At 42.3% G+C, this 18749-nt stretch overlaps 1 protein-coding gene and 1 long non-coding RNA gene across 12 annotated transcripts in view; both read right to left on the reverse strand.

Moving 5' to 3' along the window:
• Rmdn2 (regulator of microtubule dynamics 2) overlaps window positions 1-18749 on the reverse strand; it is a 255562-nt gene that overhangs the window by 100290 nt on the left and 136523 nt on the right. The gene's annotated exons all lie outside the window — the stretch shown is intronic.
• Window positions 1256-16112, reverse strand: LOC144369405 (uncharacterized). Its single transcript, XR_013429049.1, has 2 exons — window positions 11805-16112; window positions 1256-9056 (listed from the first exon to the last, which is right to left on the reverse strand). It is a non-coding gene; the product is annotated as an uncharacterized LOC144369405 (long non-coding RNA).

The following is an 18749-nucleotide window of genomic DNA, read 5'->3' on the forward strand; positions in this document are numbered from 1 at the left end:
ATCATTCATATTATCCTTAAGAAATGTTCAGGTACTTTCTCTCTCTCTCTCTCTCTCTCTCTCTCTCTCTCTCTCTCTCTCTCTCTCTCTCTCTCTCTCTCTCCTGCTCTCTCAGATATAAGAAGATGTTTTGTTAAAATTTTGTCTGTTCTTTGTGATTAAACTAAATGTGTGGTAGTATTTCTGGTGATAAAAGTTCTAGTCAAATGATCCTTATCCTGAGCCTCCCCTTTTCCTAGTACATAAAAAAAAAAAAACCCTTGAAAGGAAGCAGACTGTAATCTTTGTATCAGACTGAAATCATAAGGATGGGTGGATTTAAAAAAAAAATAACAAGCCAGAACATTTCACACTGTCACTAATGGTTCTTTATGATGTTTCTGAAAATAATTGGAAGGGAAGCGTGGACATCTGGCATGTGAATAAAGCTGTTTCTAATTATGGGGGGCTGTTTGTCTTCAAAGCAGAGTGGACACTGGGATATCCTTGGATGTGTTCTTTAATGGTATTGCTCAGAACCTGGCCGCCCCCAACCTTCACCTATCTGAAACACTTGGGGTGTGCTTTCCCTTGTCTTCACTCTGACCCAAATAAGTTTGGTCCTTACATTCATTCAGGCTTTGGGTTTTTACTTTTGGGTTTTGCTTTGAAGCTGGAAATGTGAATTTTTTTGGTCCTGCTGTTTCCTGGGTACTTTCCATATGTGCAGAAGACAGAATAATCAGGGTCCAGAGGTCGACAGAAGAGAAAGTACTTCTCATTAGTGACAGCTAGAGTAATGTGGGAGAGTGATGCCAGACTTGGGTGGTCAAGACACCCAGGAATGATTCCAGAAAAAGCAGACTGTGTGAGAGTCATTCTGTTTTTTTACACTGAACGTAACTTGGAGAAGGCATTGTGCTGAGGATTCACAAATTGGTAATTTCACTGTTCAATATTTTCAAATAATTTTTCTTGGCCTACCATCTCTTTATTTAACCAATATGTATTAGGTACCAAACAAGAACTTTAACCCTCAGAAACAAACTATTTTCAAAAAGGTATTATCTTAAGAAGAATCTGTAGCTTTCCGTTCTCCACATGTCCCCAAGCACATGCTGGGTCTCCCCATGGATACCATGACCACTTGTGGAGGGCAGTTGAGAGCAGGAAGTTTGGAAGCCTCCCAAGGGGAGCTTCTTGTTCTAGGATTCCCTCAGGGTGGAGGACAGGATTAGCAGGCTGCTCTTGTGACCTCCCACTTTGCAAAAGTCTCTTCTGGAACTCCATGGTTTCTATGGGAATGGCTGAAAATCAGTGTTCCTAATGAAAAGGAATTATCTAATCTTAATTTTTTTTTTTTTTGGTACCAGGGACTGAACTCAGGAGCACTCGACCACTGAGCCCTATTTTATATTTTATTTAGAGATAGGGTCTCTCTGAGTTACCTAGTGCCTCTATCTTTGCTGAGGCTGGCTTTGAACTCACTATTTTCCAGCCTCAGCCTCTCAAGCCACTGGGATTATAAGCATGGGCCACCACACCCAGCTTAAAATTATTTTTTAAGCAGACATTTTCTTCTGCCTACGTACTCACCAAAGAAATTCTCCATTACACATTCTCACCAGAGAAATTAAGAAAATAAAGATAAACACAATTTAGGAAATTAAAATTATCTGCAATTCTGCCATTCCCCTGAATGGTAAAATGGCAATTATTTTTAACTACTGGTAAAATCTTTATTGGACTTTCAGGATGTTCTCATTTTTCACAAACACTAATATATTTAGACATCCATATAGGTATACAGAGACAAAAATGTTTATCCTCATACACATATGCATGTACATATGTCTCTAGTATTTTTGTCTATAATTCTTTTTACCCATTCATTATTATTTCCTTATCAAAATCTCTTGAAGTGGTTTTTAAGATAAGCCTAAAATTTAAGCCATTTGAAATGTATATAGGTAAGTTCTAGATTCCAAGTAGTAAGGTCTGTGTCCCAAGTTCTAACCCAACTGTGTGACCTTGAGCTAGTTAATGACTTCATCTGTTAATTGGGGGAACAAAGTCATATACCCCATTTCTTTTAAAATATCATTCTGAAAAGAATGTTGCAAGACTTTTGAAATACAGCATGTGATACCACAGATGATTGTTTGCCCAGCAGTCTTCATCATTGCAATAAACCTTTTTTTTTTTTTTGGTATTCACCTTTTCTCCATTTCAGTCCCTATAACTCCAGGGTAGACATAAATCATCTATGCATAATTTCATCACCCTACGAGTGATAGGTTCAGAAGTAAACATATAAATCAGTATAGTTTAATGAAATTCAAGAAGTTTTCTGGGGCATCTGGAAAATCCCCCACTCTTAGAGAAGAAGAAGGTCCCTCTCCTGGGACATTGTCATTTATAAAGGTCAAGCTTGGCCATATCATTGCAATAGCCATATTACCCCCAGCCTGAGATTAAACCAAACACAGACAAGACAAAGCCAGGAATCACGAAGGAAGGAATGTGACTGGGATGAACCACTGGGTTACCAAACCTGAAGTTTGCCTTGTCTCTAAACACCCAGCTGTGAGACCCAATTCTGATGTCATATATTCTCAGAACCAGCATTATCTTATAACTCTGGTTTTGATCATGATTTTTTTCATTTTCTTTCTTTCTTTCTTTCTTTTTTTTTTTTTTTTTTTTTTTTTTTGTGGTGCTGGGGATTGAACCCAGGGCCTTGTGCATGCTAGGCAAGCACTCTACCAACTGAGCTATATCCCTAGCCCTCATTTTCTTTCTTAATTACAAGGAATGCATTTTTAGTCTCTTAAAGACTTCCCCTGTTAACAGTTTGTATGCATTCCTTTCCCAATTTTCAAAAAAAAAAAAAAAAAGACTCACGGGAACATTTAAGTGAAAAGGATAGTGCTTATTTATGTCAACAATCCAGAAATGACTCATTTAAATCTAGTGAACTAAAAGAGCCCAAACCAGACCTACCAATTTGGTCTTAGATAAGATGATGTTCCAAGTTGGAAGGAACATACCAACTCAACAGTCCTGATCCCATTTTGTAAATGAGGAAACTGAGGTTCCGAAAGACATGATGACTTACTACATGCCCATGTCAGCTGGGCGTTCCCCGGGCAGCAGCTGCAGGACTGTAACCAGGCACTCCACTCTGACTCCTGACAGTGGGGAGATGTCAGACAAGATCGATCATAACTGATTCTGTGAACTCTTGGTTTCCTTGTAAGTCAAAGCTCTCCAAACTGCAGCAAGAATGCAAAGAGCAATGTTCTTGTCCACCACACTGGAATCCAGGCTTCTTTTAGTTCTCCCTACTGATTCTTTCTGGAAGTCCCTGGGAAGATGTTTCACAAATAACTCAGACCTCTTCCTGGAGGGTCTCTGTTCTGGGTTGACACCTCTTGCTGCCCTTCCGCTACTTTGATTATTATTTCCTTGCAGTCCTGGGTCACAGTTCATGCTGCAGCCAAACTCTCCCTGAATCCATCTCCGTTTGACTTCTGGGTCATTGCCCATGTTCCTTCTGGCCATCTCTGTGTTGCCAACTATTTCCATTCTTCTCTCTGTCTAGTACTGGAGGCCAGAGAACAACACCCCAAAGCATGGCACTGTGGTATGCTGAGGAATTCTGAACTGGAGGATATTGGCAGGGCCTTAGAAGCAGAGTCTCCTTCTGCCCTTCTTTCTCCTACTCTTCTTTATCCCCAAGGCAGACCACAGAAATGTCAATCTCTCTTCCTCAAACCCAGCCACAAAACCTAGAAATATTGCTCTAACCTTCCCCTGCCTTTCTGTGAAAGAGGTGGACATAAAGAAATCCCCTGACATTGTTTGATAGTAGATCATAAGCTCCTCCCTCCAGAAAGGATCCTGTCCTGTAGGAAGGAAGAAATGAATACCACATGGAGAGGCCACGAAAAATCTGAACAGACAGGCCCTGCTGGGTTTCCCTCCCTCACTCTATTACCATGAGATCATAACCCTTTTCAATCACATTCCCACATGGCTGCCACTCTTCATCAAATCTAAGCATGCAAACAAATAGTTTTCTCTGGGTCTTTGGATCTTCATTTCTGATGACTCCTGTGTCATATAAAACTTGGATTAAATAAATTAGCTATGTTAACCTGTCTTTGGTTATAGGAAGGTAAGTTCCCACCCTTATGATGGATGAAAAAAGGTAACACTCCTTTCAGCCCTGACACCACCCAGCAAGACAACTCTCATTTTCATGGCTGCTGATTCTGAGATGGTTCCAAGGAGACCAGGACCCCCAGTGGACAATTCTTTGCTTCCTTAGCCAGCCGGCTCCTCTCTGGAGATCCTTTGGCCACGGCTGGCTCTTACACAGCATTACGTGGTATGTAGGAACCCATCTCTTCCCAACATTTGTCCTGGCTTTCCATCTGCTCTGCCTAGCTCTTTCTTTACATGGGGGTGTTTCTTAGAAATCTTACTTCCAAGTTATCAGGAAGAACTAGAGCAGGAGTTCTTCATCGATGATGAACTTCAGGGTGAGGATATGGCATCCACGAACCTTTTAAAATTGTATTCAAAGTTTTCTATAAAATAACATTTTTTTATGAGATAAAAGTCTCTAAATTGTATCAGAGGGTCAAAGGGGTCTGTGAGCCTCTAATTGTTAAGAACCACTATTTTCTAGATGGTCTCTGAACTATTCAGTCTCTAAAACTCTTTTTAAGTTCCAATGTTCTGTGACCCTGAGTGAGATTCAGTAATATTGTCCTGTAGCAAATTTACCAAAAGCAAAACCTTCACTCACTCTCCCAAACCACTCTATTACATTCCTGAGTACAAAGGTGTTTGAAAGAGTAGAGTTTTAGCCTTATTACACGGACATGAATATGTTCTTTTAAGAGAATAACAAAGGATTAAGCAATGATTTTTTTTTATCAGCAGTGTAACTCATATTCTACCCCATAACAGGACTATTTATTTTAACTTCAAGTACTTACAAATGTTGAGAGATCTTTTGTTGATAGGAGCAAGATTTGGGAAGCCATATTGAGTGGAGGAATGGTGAAAGGGAATGGTGCTTGGAATTCCTACCTCCTTCTCCAGATGCTCTTTCTGTACAAGCAGTGAGAGGCCTGGGGAACCTGGCAAGGCTCACTTCTCCTCTGTGAAGACTGTTGTTCCACAGTCGGCCCCTAGAAGTCGTTCTAGTGTTAGCAAGGAGCGTGGGAACCAAATCGCATGGGAGTCAGTGGTGATTAATGATTAAAACTGTCAAGTGGTCAAGTGGTAAGAAGTGAAATATGGGAAATTTTAAACCACAGTTGGAAGACAGAATTGGAAAAGTAACACAAAATCGTCCTATATCACTTATGATGAAACTTGTGGTAGCATTAGTCTAGTATTAAAAACATGATTTAAGAGTGATATTTAGAGGGACTTGTCAGTTGTAGCAGAACATTTTAATTGTAGTAAAATACTGCATAAAATTCGCCTTCATAACCATTTTACAAATGTAAAGTGCACATTTAAAAACACCTGTACAGTTCAGAACTGATAAGTGCATTCTCATTATTATGTAACTGAAAGAGGGAAAAATTCTGAGATGTTTTAAATTTCACTCCAGACCAGAGGATGGAGGAGAAAAGAGAGAAACTATTCACTTAACAACTGTGAACCAAGCCCCAAACCAAACCAACACACAACACCAAAGACAAAAGCTGTTCCATATTCGTGAGCACATGTAGAATTCTCTGATTTGAAGCCCCAGGAGGATGACATCTAGGTGCCATGGCATTCTGCTTATAGCCCCAACCATCCAGGAAGCAAAAAAGACTTCTCCTAGACCATTACCATCCACCAAACTCTGCCTAATGCATGTTGACCTGTCCGTGTTATCTACAGTCAATGCAGATTCAGTGAAAGCAATTTATGCTTTCTTTTTCACAGATTTTCCTTATAAAATGCTTTAAAAAAATCTGGCAGACATTTTTCTAACTGCCACCTATGTTGCTTGTGGCATGGGGGAACTTTCCATGGGATCCAACCTTTCTTTCTGGCTACATGTGTGTATGGCTGAATAAATCCTTTAATTTCAGAGATCTTTTGGTTTCTAGAATTTTCATTGAATGCAACCAATCTCCAGAACTCTCTTCATCTTGCAAAATGGAAGCTCTTTATCCATTAAACAATAACTCTGCATTCCCGCCTTCTCCAGTCCCTGGAAACCACTTTATCCTTTCTATCTCTGTGAATTTGACTACTCTAGGTACTTCGTATACATAGGGGAAAAAAAAAGTGTTTGTCTTTTTTGTGACAAAATATCCTCAAGATGTGCCTATCAATTTTTAATCTCAAGATTGTTTTTTAATTTGTAAATATAAACTAGCAACTAACAAAAACAAATGTCTACCTCTTGTTCATAGTGTCACGGACCAATGTTCTTATTCAAAACACTTAAAGTCAAAACCTCCACTCACAGGGCCCGCGCCAAGAGGTCTTCTCATGAGGCTCTATTAAACATGCTGCCAATTCTCAAGGCTGCCAAGACCCACACGGGCTCCCGTTGACTCAGAAGCATGCCTAGGCCAGCGGGACACATTGGGCCCTTCTCTTTTGTGGGTTCTTGCCACAGCCCACAAAGCCACGCACACAGTGGGCAGAAGAAGCTCTTCTCTTGGCCTCCGGCAGTGATTCAGGTGTGAAGCAATGAGTCTCACATTGGAAGGTGTGGAAACCACCTGCTTGGATCTGGATCCAAACCACCAGTTTAGATCTGGAATGTCCTCTCAAAAGGCCATAAAGGCTTGGTTCTCAACCTACGCACCTGGGAGGTGGTGGAGCCTTTAGAAGGTGGGGCTTAGTGGGGGGATATTAGGCCACTGGGACACGTGACCTTGAGGGGGATATTGGGACACTGGTCTCTTCCTCTCTTTTTTTGCTTCCTGGCTACCATGAGGTGAAGAGGCCTTTTTTTTTATCACGTGCTCCCTGCCATGAAGTTCTGCCTTGCTACAGGCCCCAAAATAGCAACCGACTATGGACTGAGCCTCTGGGTCTCAAAATGAAACTTTCCTTCTTATAAGTTGATTATTTTGGATATTCTGACACAGCAACAGAAAGTTGACTAACATACCACTCCACATGGGAAGTCCCATACTCTACAGCACCTGATATCTTTTGGAGAAATTCCATGGGCATAGCTTTTACACTCCTCACAGGGTCATGGCAGCTATAAGGTCACTGCATTTAGGGAAGCACAAAGATAGGGCTTCCTACCGGGAAGCTATGGTTACCCCAACCCAGATGGGATCTAGTGATCAGGGTCCGTTTTTACTTTTCTTTAACAGGTTTCTAAAATAACCGAGCCAGGAAGTTGGCTAATGTCAAATGCTCATGCAAAAGTGGAAAGGGTTAGGCTGATCTCTCATTCACAGCCCTTCAAATGGCTACATTACAATTTCTGTAAAAGCATCTGGTTAAATAGAAAGGACACATATCAGCAAACTGATATGAAGAACTAAATTACGCAATGAATTTGTCATCGCTTGTGACAATGGCTTTGGTTTTCATAATGGAGTGACTTTGCACAATGCCTGGCTACTTCTGAGAATACATTTCCATTTGAAAACTTTATAAAGGACAAATTATACTTTGGAGGTGGATCTGAATACCACAGAAGGAGAGTTTCTCTTGCAAGTGATTTCTGTAGAAATACTAAAGATAGGTAAAGATAGAACAGGGAAAACCAAATCCAGACTCCAAGAGGAGGAGAGTTGACTGCCAGAGGAGTGGTTGCACAAGAAAAAGGTGTAAGATGTAGTTTGGGGGAGCCCTGTCCACTACCATTCACCTATTTGACTCTCCCTGTACCTTCTGCTGAAATTTTAGATTTTTCAATGGTAAATCTGTTCACTCCACAAAGACATAAGACTTAGGATGCAAATATAGTAAGACGGACATAGTCACACACTAAGGTATAAAATCTGAGAATGTGGAATCTCAAAACTTTAAAGAAACCACAGATCATGTTTCAAGCTCTTTATCTTATAAAGGAAGAAACTGGGTCTCAAAGAGAGCAAGCAGGGTTTCCCAAGTCACAAGATAGATAGCAATGGAACTATAATTAGAAACTCGGGTGCCTCACAGACATGCCCATCAAAGATTACATTCTTTCCTAAGAGAAGAAGAGGAAGCATGTAATAAAGGAAGAAAGGGGTGCTGATCTATGAAGGAGACGGTAGGGTCAGCATGGGGAAGGCATGAACACATTTCTATCAGCAATATCTGCCTCTCTGGTTGCAGATTAGCAGCCCTTCCTTAGGTATGTGGAGCTAGCTACCTAAGGAAGGAAATTTGGGTCAGTAATTTGTTAACTCTGATCTTCCCAAAAAGGATTCTCTTTTTGTCTTCAAAAGAGAAAGGGATTAACTACATCATTCTGCAGGGGCATTGTTTTATTTCTCTTCCCCCCACCCCCCAGTGCTGGGATGAATGAAACCAGGATCTCTTTTTTTTTTTAAATTTTTTTTTATTAGCTACACATGACATTACAATGATCTTGGCAATTCATACATTTGAATCATTGGGGTATAATTTCTCATTTTTCTAATTGTACAGATTGCAGAATCACACTGGTCACAGGGAACCAGGGTCTTGTGCACACTGGTCAAATGCTCTGCCACTGAGCTATCTGCGCCTGTGCGCCCCCCCCCCCCCACCATGCCTCTCTATAAGAGCACTGAATTGCAAATACAAAAAGCCCAGATTTCCCAGGAGATAGTGTCCCTCAGCCAGGACCTTTGCCCACCTATCCCTACCCAGTGGTCTTTTGTAAGGTTAGCTTTTGTAGGAGAAAAGGCTTAGCTGCATTTTCCCTGTACCAATTTCTTTCTATTAGAAGGGGAGTTTTTCTCTACATATTACATATTTAACATACCTGAAGTCATTTCTGGATCTTTATACGTGATAGGAGGCCATGGTGAGAAGAAACTTAAAAGATGATTGCAAAGCCATTGTCATACCAGAACAACTGAAGGTGGGGACCTGGTTTGTGTGAAGTAGCTGGCCTATGAGGGAGGGAAAAACCAGTTTGAGAAATGGAAGAAGAAAGTTTAGCCTGACCTAAAGAAGGTCCTGTGTGAGCAGGGAGACCAGGAGAAGCTTTCTGTTGCACCAAATTCAAGAATAGGGTCTGGAGAAAGCAAGCAAAAAGATATCCCTTTTTTAACTAGAGAAACTCAGAGCAAGAACCTCAGTCTCTCCTGGGGGGGAAGAGCCAGGAATGAGCAATCAGAGGAGGTATGCGGTTCCAGGAAGTTCTCAAACATGGCACCCGCAGGCCTAGCCGAGCAAGGCTGAACCTCCACTCGGAACCTAGATTTAAGTTACTCAATGTGGCTGAACAACTGTGGGCTTTGGGGAATGCAGCTGGTGCCTCACACTAAGGAACCAAATTTCCCCAACTTTTCCAGGGCATTCTTAATATCTGATCCATGGCCAATCAATGAACCCTGAGTCTTGCTTAAAAAAAAAAATATGTTTGTTCTACAGATGTGAAGAGCTGAGGAGAGACATAACCATGAGGAGCATTGAAAGGGTATTGGGAGGTGGTATTTTGAAGACAGCAAGGGCCTCTCTCACTGTATGCATGCACCTCCAGGGTCCTTTTCTAAGACCTGCTTAGTTTTTTTTTTTTGTTTTTTTTTTTAAGCTTGGTGACATCTGGCAGCATTCCAATCACTCTCCCACACTAAATGCTTCGAAACACTGAGATGACCTGGTGTCACGAAATCGTCACCAGCTGTATCTAGCTTTAAGCATCTGTTATTAATGTCAGAGCTGAATGTTGCTTATTAACCAAACACCGCTTACTAATTACTTGCAGGTATGCAGTGATGGTTAGAGCTACACTCTTCCTGAAGACAATGCTCTGGCGGTGACGAAGGCACAAACTTTTTACAAAGAGAATAACTGAAGAATGGGAGAAGTTCTAAAAGGGCCTGGGAGAATGCAGACCTTAACTCAGAAGCCCAATACACTATTCTGTTTAGACTGTGTTTTAAAAAACGTAGAGAAAAAGAATGACACGTCCTTTGAGAAAAGGATGTTGTTCGTGCCAGAAGAAATTTGAACCTCTGATAGCAAAGAGGGAAATAGGAAGCTGCAGTCTCAGGCACAGAGTCCCATTCCCCTCAGTTGGTGCCAACTGCCTGCGGGTGATTGCCTGGCAATTGTGGGTCCTTTTTCATACCCCTAGAGTTGGACAGTTTTTGCGTTTGGCTCTCTGGGGGTGTTCTCTATACATTCTATGGGTACCACTAATGGTCCCTTCTGTTAAAGGGCCTATGAGCCAAGTCTCAGGTCCCCTCCCCGCTCCCTCCATCTATGCTCAGCAAGCAACAGTGGAGACCAAAGGCAAGGACCCTGGCAGTCCTATCCAAGCTGAGCTGGGAGGCACTACCTCCCAGAAACCCCCGGAGAAGGCTGGAGGTGCAGTACCAGGAGAGTCTCTCTAGAAATGTGGTCTGAATTTACAGGGATTGGAGAGCTCACCAGAGGAAAGCAAGAGCCTAGCCGGATGGAGAGAATACCCCAGAGTTTGGCACACACGTTCGTTCACAGGTGGGCACACGTGTGTGCACAGAATCCCCCCATAGACATCCCACGTATGGATATGAATGTGCGTTTATGGAGAGATAATCAGAGCCATGGAAACACTTATCTAACCAAAACTTTCTCATGTCTAAATTTCTCAGATTACAGTCGGAATATATGATTATGGTAGGGGAAAAAAAATACAGAAAAATGAAAAGAAGAAAGTAATCCCATCCCCGCCAAGGGAAGCATTTAACATTTTGTGTGTGACACTCTTTGCCTTTATACTTGACAGATTGAAAGATCTTTATTTTGTTTTTCCATATTGGAATCTTACTCGATAGCCTGTTTATTTAGGTTAAGGATGTACTGTTCACCTATTTTCCTAGACACTTTCAACACACTACAATTCAGGTGAACATATTTACTTGTAACCTTGGCTCAAGGCAGAAGTGGAAATGATTGGACAGATGGCCGTGTAACCCACAAAGTCCCACGACTCCAGTATTTTACTAGGGGCTGGGGCGGTGCAGAACTGGCTGCTGTGCTCTCCGGTCTCCTGGGTATTTCTGGAAAGAAAGGCCATTTTCTTCTCTCCCATGGCTGGACTATTTTCCATCTCTCTCTGCTCCCCTGTCGTCTATTGCTTGCCTACACTCTCTCATTCTCCTGTTATCTGAGTGGCTCAGAGTGGCTTCGTAAAGAGGAGGCCAGGTTAGCCTCAGTACTTAGGGAGACAAACCTCTCCTGGAGTGCCTGATGTGGGAACCCTCAGGGTCTGAGAGCAGGCCTCACTCCTCCAGAGAAAAGCTGCTCCCTGTGCCCTGGGAAGAAAGCTCTAACTTTCTCCTTCTGTCTTCCATTAAAGCCATCTGGGGCAGGGCGGTAATTTGCTTAGCTCTTCAATTTGTTGAACCACACTTATTCTTTAAAGAGGTGTTTACTAGCTTCAGAGGGGGAAAAATATTCTTCTTACAAAAGTTCAGGAACTATTCTCTTTTGGTTTTTTTTTTTTTTTTTTTCCTGCATTCTGACCCTCCCTGAGAAAGGTATTTTTGGTCTAACCCATGCCTCAGATTTCTCCTGGCCTTTGGCTTTTTCCTTTTCCCTTACAACTTCCGGTTGCTGCTGTGAATTGCTGAGTTGGCTTTTTCTTTTTCCTTTTTTTTTTTTTTTTTCCTCCCTATTCACATTCCCGGAAATAATGCAAGGACCCTCACCTCAATCCGTGTCTCAGGGGAGAAGAATCCTTCCCAGGCTCCTCAGGCTCCTGACCAGACTGTCATGCAGCTGGGAGGCTGGCCTCAGGAAGGGACTGTGGCCTCAGGTGAGGGGAGGTCCCCATTCCTGAGAGGACAGGAAAGCACAGGACATTTCCTGCTAGAATTCTATTCTTCCTTTTCTTCTTATTCCCTCCCATCCTCCCCCCCTCCCCCACCCCTGAGTTAATGACCCAGGAATAAATCTAGAGAGAAAGAGAATGGGATCTGTACAGGCCAGGGAAGGTGAGGAGAGGACAGGAGAGGGACAGATAAGAGGCTGTCATGAATAAAAGCACAGTGATAGTCCTTGCATGGTTTTCATAGCATTTTCTGATCCCTTATCTCATTAGCTCCTCACAACCACCTCAGGAAAAACACACAACAGACCCCAGGTCTGCAGCTGATGCTGTGCTATGACACCCAGGACACTCCCCAGGGCAAAGCCACTCCTCCCCCAGTTGGAGCAGCCCTGGCTGCTGCTGGCAACCCATTTGTTTAAGTCATTATTCGTATATTTATGTATCTTAATATCAAGAAAGGCGTGAAAAGATGTTTACCAAAATGTCAAAGTGGTTGGTCTCATCCTCAGTGTTTTTCTGGTTGGAATATACCACAAGAAGTGTTTGAAAAGAGAATTACAAAGGGGAAAAGCCCATCTTTGTGGTTCTTTCCCACTTTTCTTCCTTATCCATTGAATCCATTAGCATTTTGGAGTTACCAGTGTCCTGAATACCCTGAAAGATCAACTCTCAGGTTTATTGCAGGACCATGGCTACTGATGCTGAGGCCTTTTCTAGGAATCCTAGAACTGAAAGAGAGAGACCATCTCCCTTGTGCAGAAGGGGGTGGGTTATGGGTGGCATTGAAGGTCTTCCTTCCTTTTTTAGGGTAATGATAGCAGTGTATTGATTGGTAGGGGTGGTTTCTTCCCTCTGAGCCTGAAATGAATTCTTGTGGACTTCCTGCTGGACCAGGACTTTGCAGCTTTACATTAAAAAAAAAATTAATCTCCATAACTCTGCAAAGTAAAAATTGTCATCCTCATTTTATAGAGAAGACAAAAATGAAGCACAGTGAAATTAAAGGACTTGCATAAGATACCATTGAGAATCTCACACAGTGAGACACCCAAGATGAGTTTATAGCACAGATGTTTGCCAGTGTAGGGGAACATCTTTTCACGCCTTTCTTGATATTAAGATACATAAATATACAAATAATGTCTTAAAACAAATGGGTTTACTCTATGTGATGCTTTGAAATTGCTTTTTCTTTTACTTGATAATTCATCATTGTTGTCTAATCATATCAATAAATGTAGACATATAGTCTTTAATAGCTGCAAAATATGCCATTGCATGGATATCTCCAAATTTATTTTTCAATCACTTATTGCTGAATATTTAGGTACTTTACAACTATTTACTATCAGTTATATTTTGTCGAACATCTTTGAACATACATCTCCTCAAACTTGTCTAACTATCTGTATCTAGGGTAAATTTCTAGGATGGGATTATTGGGTTGGAGGACACAGCCCTCCAGAAAAGCAGTAATAATTTACATTTCCACCTCAAATGTTGGGGAAATCCCCAAATACCAATGTCACACCTCAGATTCATGACGACAAAGCTCAAATGGAAACTGAACAATATATTCTTACCATACGTATCTGCATAATTTTTTGTCCTACTCCTTAAGATAATTCTTCTAAACCATACTTGAATCACATTTACCCATATATACAGGGACTCTGTCCTACTCATTACTATTAATTGACATAATTAATGCCAAACTCGACAAAGATGGCCCAGAAAGAAAAAATAGATTCAGATCAATGACATATAATTTAAACACTCTTAATTTATATATTTATTGAACACCTATTTTGTGCCAGACACTGAGGAGAAAGAATGGTGAACGAAATAGACAAGGTCTGTCTCCTGGAAGAACTGAGAATCTCATGGCAGAAACAAATTAGTCCATTTATCATTGCTATAACAAAATATCCGAAGCTGGATAATTTGTAAAGAGGTTTATTTATCTCACTGCTCTGGAGGGCTAAGTACATGGTTCTAGCTTCTGCTCTGCTCTGATGAAGGCCTCATGGTGGATGGCACTACAATAGGCAGGATCACATGCAGAAGAGATCTCATGGTGAGATAGGGAGCCAAAGAGTGGGAAGGGCCACTATTTCCTTTTTTATGATAACCCATTCTCAACAAAACAAATAGGGGTCTCTCAAGAACATTAATCCCTTTGCAGGACAATGCCCTACTAATCCAATCACTTCCCACTTGACTCCACCTCTTAAAGACTCTAGGCCTCTTAATACTGCTGGACCGAGGTCAAAGGCTACAACACAGGAGGTTCAGGGAACTCAAACCATGTCCAAGCCAAGCCGTAGCAGAGATGTAAACTAACCAAGAACAAGATGAGGAGGATGGATGCCAGACAGAAAGAGAGGGACAGGATAAAAGACCAATGGAGTGGGGATTGGACACTGCTTTACAAAGGAAGGACAAAGAATGAGACTTTGAAAGAAAATGCATGATGAAGACAGCCACACAAAGACCAGAGAAGAACTTTTCAGGCTTAAGAGAACAGCAAGCCCAGAAACTGAAGCAAGAAAGCAAACTTGTGATAGAGGCACTGTAAGGAAACCAGGTTGGCTCGCAAGCAGTTCATGGAGAAGGGTGGTTAGGGTTCAGTCGTGGGGCTGAATGAAGTAAGGGTGTTGCACTTTCTCTCAAATCCACTGGGGAAAACATTAAAATCAGTTCAAACAACATGCTTGGAATTTCATTTTAAAAAGATCTCTTGAGCTAACTGTGGAAATTGAATTTTATAGAAATCTAAACCACAAGTTGGAGAAGTCTTATTTTTAATATTAAATTGTATGGAACTCCAATAAGACAATCATGTACTCCTTAAAAAGAAAAGATTCATTCCAAAAGTGCATGCAATAGAGTACAAAAATCCTACACTCAAAGAAGACTTGAGTTACTTGTCAAGATCTCTGAGTGTTGCAATTGCAAAGCCCTCTTCTGTAAAGCCCTCTTTTAAAAATTTTTTTGGGGCTTTATTAAAGTTCTTTTTTTTTTTAAGAATAAAGAAAAACCAGATTTGCTCCTCTGAAAAAAAGTTGGCATAGATTCTAAACAAACACACCAAAGCCATATTCTTTAATCTTCTTAGATTCATAAATGAGCTATTTCCTTACTTAAGTACAATTAGAAATGGCTTATTTTCTCAATTTTAAGTGAGTTTCTGAAACATATCACATGACGCAGAGGATGAGTGGAAATGAGAAACTGTTGTTGCTCTTATAAGGCCATAAATCCCACCATCCTGCTTCTCCTTCCTAAATTGCTGCCAATATCTGAAATCTAAGATCCCCACCATGAATTACCCTAGAGTTCAGTCAGAGTGGGGAGGACTCTATCCAACTCTGCATTGTCCCTGGCTGGATGTTTACATCATGCATGTGGTGACAACTCAGGGAGTCCTTTTTGTGTGCTTAAGACTGTTCTCCCAGAACATCAGGAGGTCCATGTTACACTGCCTTTAGGATAAAAACAAGATGAGGTGGGGCGGGGACTGGTCTGGAGTTATTTTCAGATAACATAGGCTTCCACTAAGTATCTAGAAAAATATGACGAAGTTATACACATGCATCATTGCATTCCCAAACCACCATTTCTCTTAGGCAGCTACAAGCAAGGTGGCTCTTGCATGTGAGACAGACTTCATTTTCTTCTTCTACAGGCTCTGGCTTTCTCTTTTGCTTCTCTCCAGATTTTGTGGGAACATCTTGAACCACGAATTTCCTAAGCTAATTATTCCAGCCGCCGGAGGGCTCCGGCTTTATTCAGGCTGTGGTTTGTACTGTTATTCCTCTGAAATAAACGTTCTCTTCTCCTGTTTCACTAGGATCGGAAAGGTTTTGGACCCCAGGCCCTGGGGGACTCGGACAAGGTACGCTTCTCCCTGGGTCTCCTACACTCTGTAACCTTCCAGCACTGCAAGGGTTTTGCAGAATCAGCCCACACGGCTAATTTCACAGTGTTCATAAAACAGACTCTTATCTCATGGGGGTGAAGGGACACCTACACACAGGCTGTCACAATCAAAGAAACTGTGGGAGATTCCCCAAGTCAGATGTCACAAGCTTCCAGGCATTTGGCTCAGGGCGACTTTCCTTCCCCCCTCTCTTCCCCCAAACTCTTCTCAGAACAAGAGTTTCTGCTCTCGGATCAGAAAGGAAAACTGCGCCCCCTCCCCGCCCACCCCCTGTCCCTGCCTCGCTCGGGTTCTCCTTCTCGCTGCGCTTTCATTGCTCTGCTGCGATCCATCCATCCTACGTGAATCCGCCCACCCACACAGGTCACGCCACTCCCCGCAGGGCCAGAAGTTCTTTCGCTTCCAACCACCAGCTTCCAGTCGCCACCACCTTTCTCGCCCCCCGCCTCCTTATCTTCCAAAGCCAGCTTTGCCAAGTTCATTAACATTTCTGAAATGCCTTATTAGGAAAAGCAAAACCAAACAAAAACACAGGACCCTTCCTTTTCCTTTAAGCTCGCGTGGCATTCCAGCCGGCTGGGGGGGGGGGAAGGTCAGCGGGGAGCCGCTTCTCCCTGGGGGGGGCGGGGACCTGGACTTTCATTCATTTCTCCTCCATTGCAGAATGCAGTCCCTGGGTCCTCAGTGGAGGTAGCAGGCGGGTTTTATCTGCTCCGTCTCTTAGGTGTTCAGTTAGCTCGACCCAACCCCGGCCTCTCTTCTCACTCTGAGGACATTCTGTAAAAGTTGAATGTGTGGTTGCTGATCTCAAAGAGAAAGGACACTGAGCTACCAGGGATTGCAGCCTTGCAACCCAGTTTAGTCGGAGCATCCTCCGCCTGTGAGTTAACCTCAGACCCCCGTCTGCACTTCAGGAGCCTGGAAGAACAGAAACGCACAGGTTTCTTTACTGTTGGCCACTGCATGGACAGCCACACAGGTTACTCTTCTTCAAGTGTCCTTGGTGAGATAATTCACATTCTTTAAGGAAAAAGGCTCTTCCAAGGATATACTATAGTTAATTCAGCTCCTACTTCTTCTTCTTTCAATATTTTTTTTTTTTTGCTTAGATGATCAGCTTTTCAATTAACTTGATCGTTTCCTGAAGAAATTTTCTAAATTTTCTGACACACGGAGGGATCACCAGCCTAACTGGGCTTCCTTAGAGGGTGCAGTTAGCGTTGCCCACCCCAGCTGTGAACTTCTACCCTATGGAACATTCTCAGCCCATTGTGATGAAATCCACAGGGTTCAGCACATTCGAATGCATACCAGGTGCTGGGCTGTACAGATAACCAAGTCCCTGAGGGTCTGGTTGAGCGCAGACTTACTGAATATGAAACCAAAAATAACATGAGACAGTATGAAGTCAATGGAATAACAGAGCAAAGTACTCAGGGGAGCCCAGAGGAGAGCACAGTTCCATGGGGAAATGGGGAGGATAGAGGGAAGGGAATTTTCTTTGCAGCAGAGGTTTTGTCTCAGGCAACAGCCTTGCAACATAGGCTGTGCTGAGGAGCCCATTCGCAGTCTGGCGTGGCTGTGGGGGAAATCCGAGAATTCAGTGGGGAGTGAGGCAGACACAGAAACTTCACACCAAATCCTTTTCTTACAAAATCTTGTTTCTTTTGAAAATAACAGTAGGTTATATGTGAAGTCGTGTGCTTTATGAAAAATAACTATATTTTCCAAACTGAAAACGTTGGTGAGTAAAGTAGCATTAGTTTTACATTTTTGCCAGTCTTAATGTTTATCTGAAGAGAAGAGAGGTTCTTACACAGTGTCTATTCTGTATTCAATCCGTTGAAATATTGAGTAGCTGGAAAAGTGGAGATATTTTAATAGCTTTTAATACTTACAGATATTCTTCTTTGATATCACAACAAAGCTTGACAAGGGATAATTCCTTGAAGACTGGTGGTTGAGAGAAGAATTTTTTTTGTTTTGTGCTGGGGATTGAACCCAGGGCCTCACAAATGCCAGGCAAGCTGTCTACCACTGAACCATACCTCTGACCCCTTAAGCAAGAGTCTTAAAAGATTTTCATGGCTATTGAAATTTTCAGAAATATAGGAGGGAATCATTGATAATAAAAATAGTCATAATAATACTTTTTTTTTTGGGGGGGGGTACTAGGGATTGAACCTGGAGGAGCTTTATCACTGATTCACATCCCCAGCCCTTTTTTATAGTTTATTTAAGGACACAGTCTCGCTGGGTTGCTTAGGGCCTCACTAAGTTGCTGAGGCTGGCTTTGAACTTGGGATCCTTCTTCCTCAGCTTCCCAAGCTGCTGGGATTACAGGCGTGTGCCAGCACGCCTGGTCAGTTTTTTTTTTTTTTTTTTTTGTCAAACATAAATGATTTAAGGCTGACATCCAGACCACTATTTTACAAACGAGGACATTGAGGCCCAGAGAGGAGTTCTTTGTCCCAAATCCACAGCTGGTTGGGTGAAAGCAAGAGTTAGAACACTGATCTCTTTCTTCTTGAACCAGATCACTTGCCACAAAAATCTGTCCAATTGTACACCCTCACTGTTTGTCCTGTTTGTCAGAGGAGAAAAGACAGTGGTTGAAATTCAGGAGGTATGCCTCAAGTCCCCTAGCTACCTACCTACTGGTGGCCCTTCTGGGATGGAAACCCAGGATGTTAGGGACTCAGGGCCAACACTGCCCTGTAAACATCCTTGCTAAAATTAAACCCATTCACGAGGGATGGATGAAGCATGAGACAGAAGAGCAAGTACGGTGATTAAAGTCCCCAATCCACATGTTTCCCAGTCATGACCTGGGTAAGAAATATAGGGTCCCATGGGGTCTGCAGCTACTCAGCTGCCACC

Source organism: Ictidomys tridecemlineatus, chromosome 12 (genome assembly GCF_052094955.1).
Source record: "Ictidomys tridecemlineatus isolate mIctTri1 chromosome 12, mIctTri1.hap1, whole genome shotgun sequence".
In the NCBI taxonomy this organism is placed as follows: Eukaryota; Metazoa; Chordata; class Mammalia; order Rodentia; family Sciuridae; genus Ictidomys; species Ictidomys tridecemlineatus.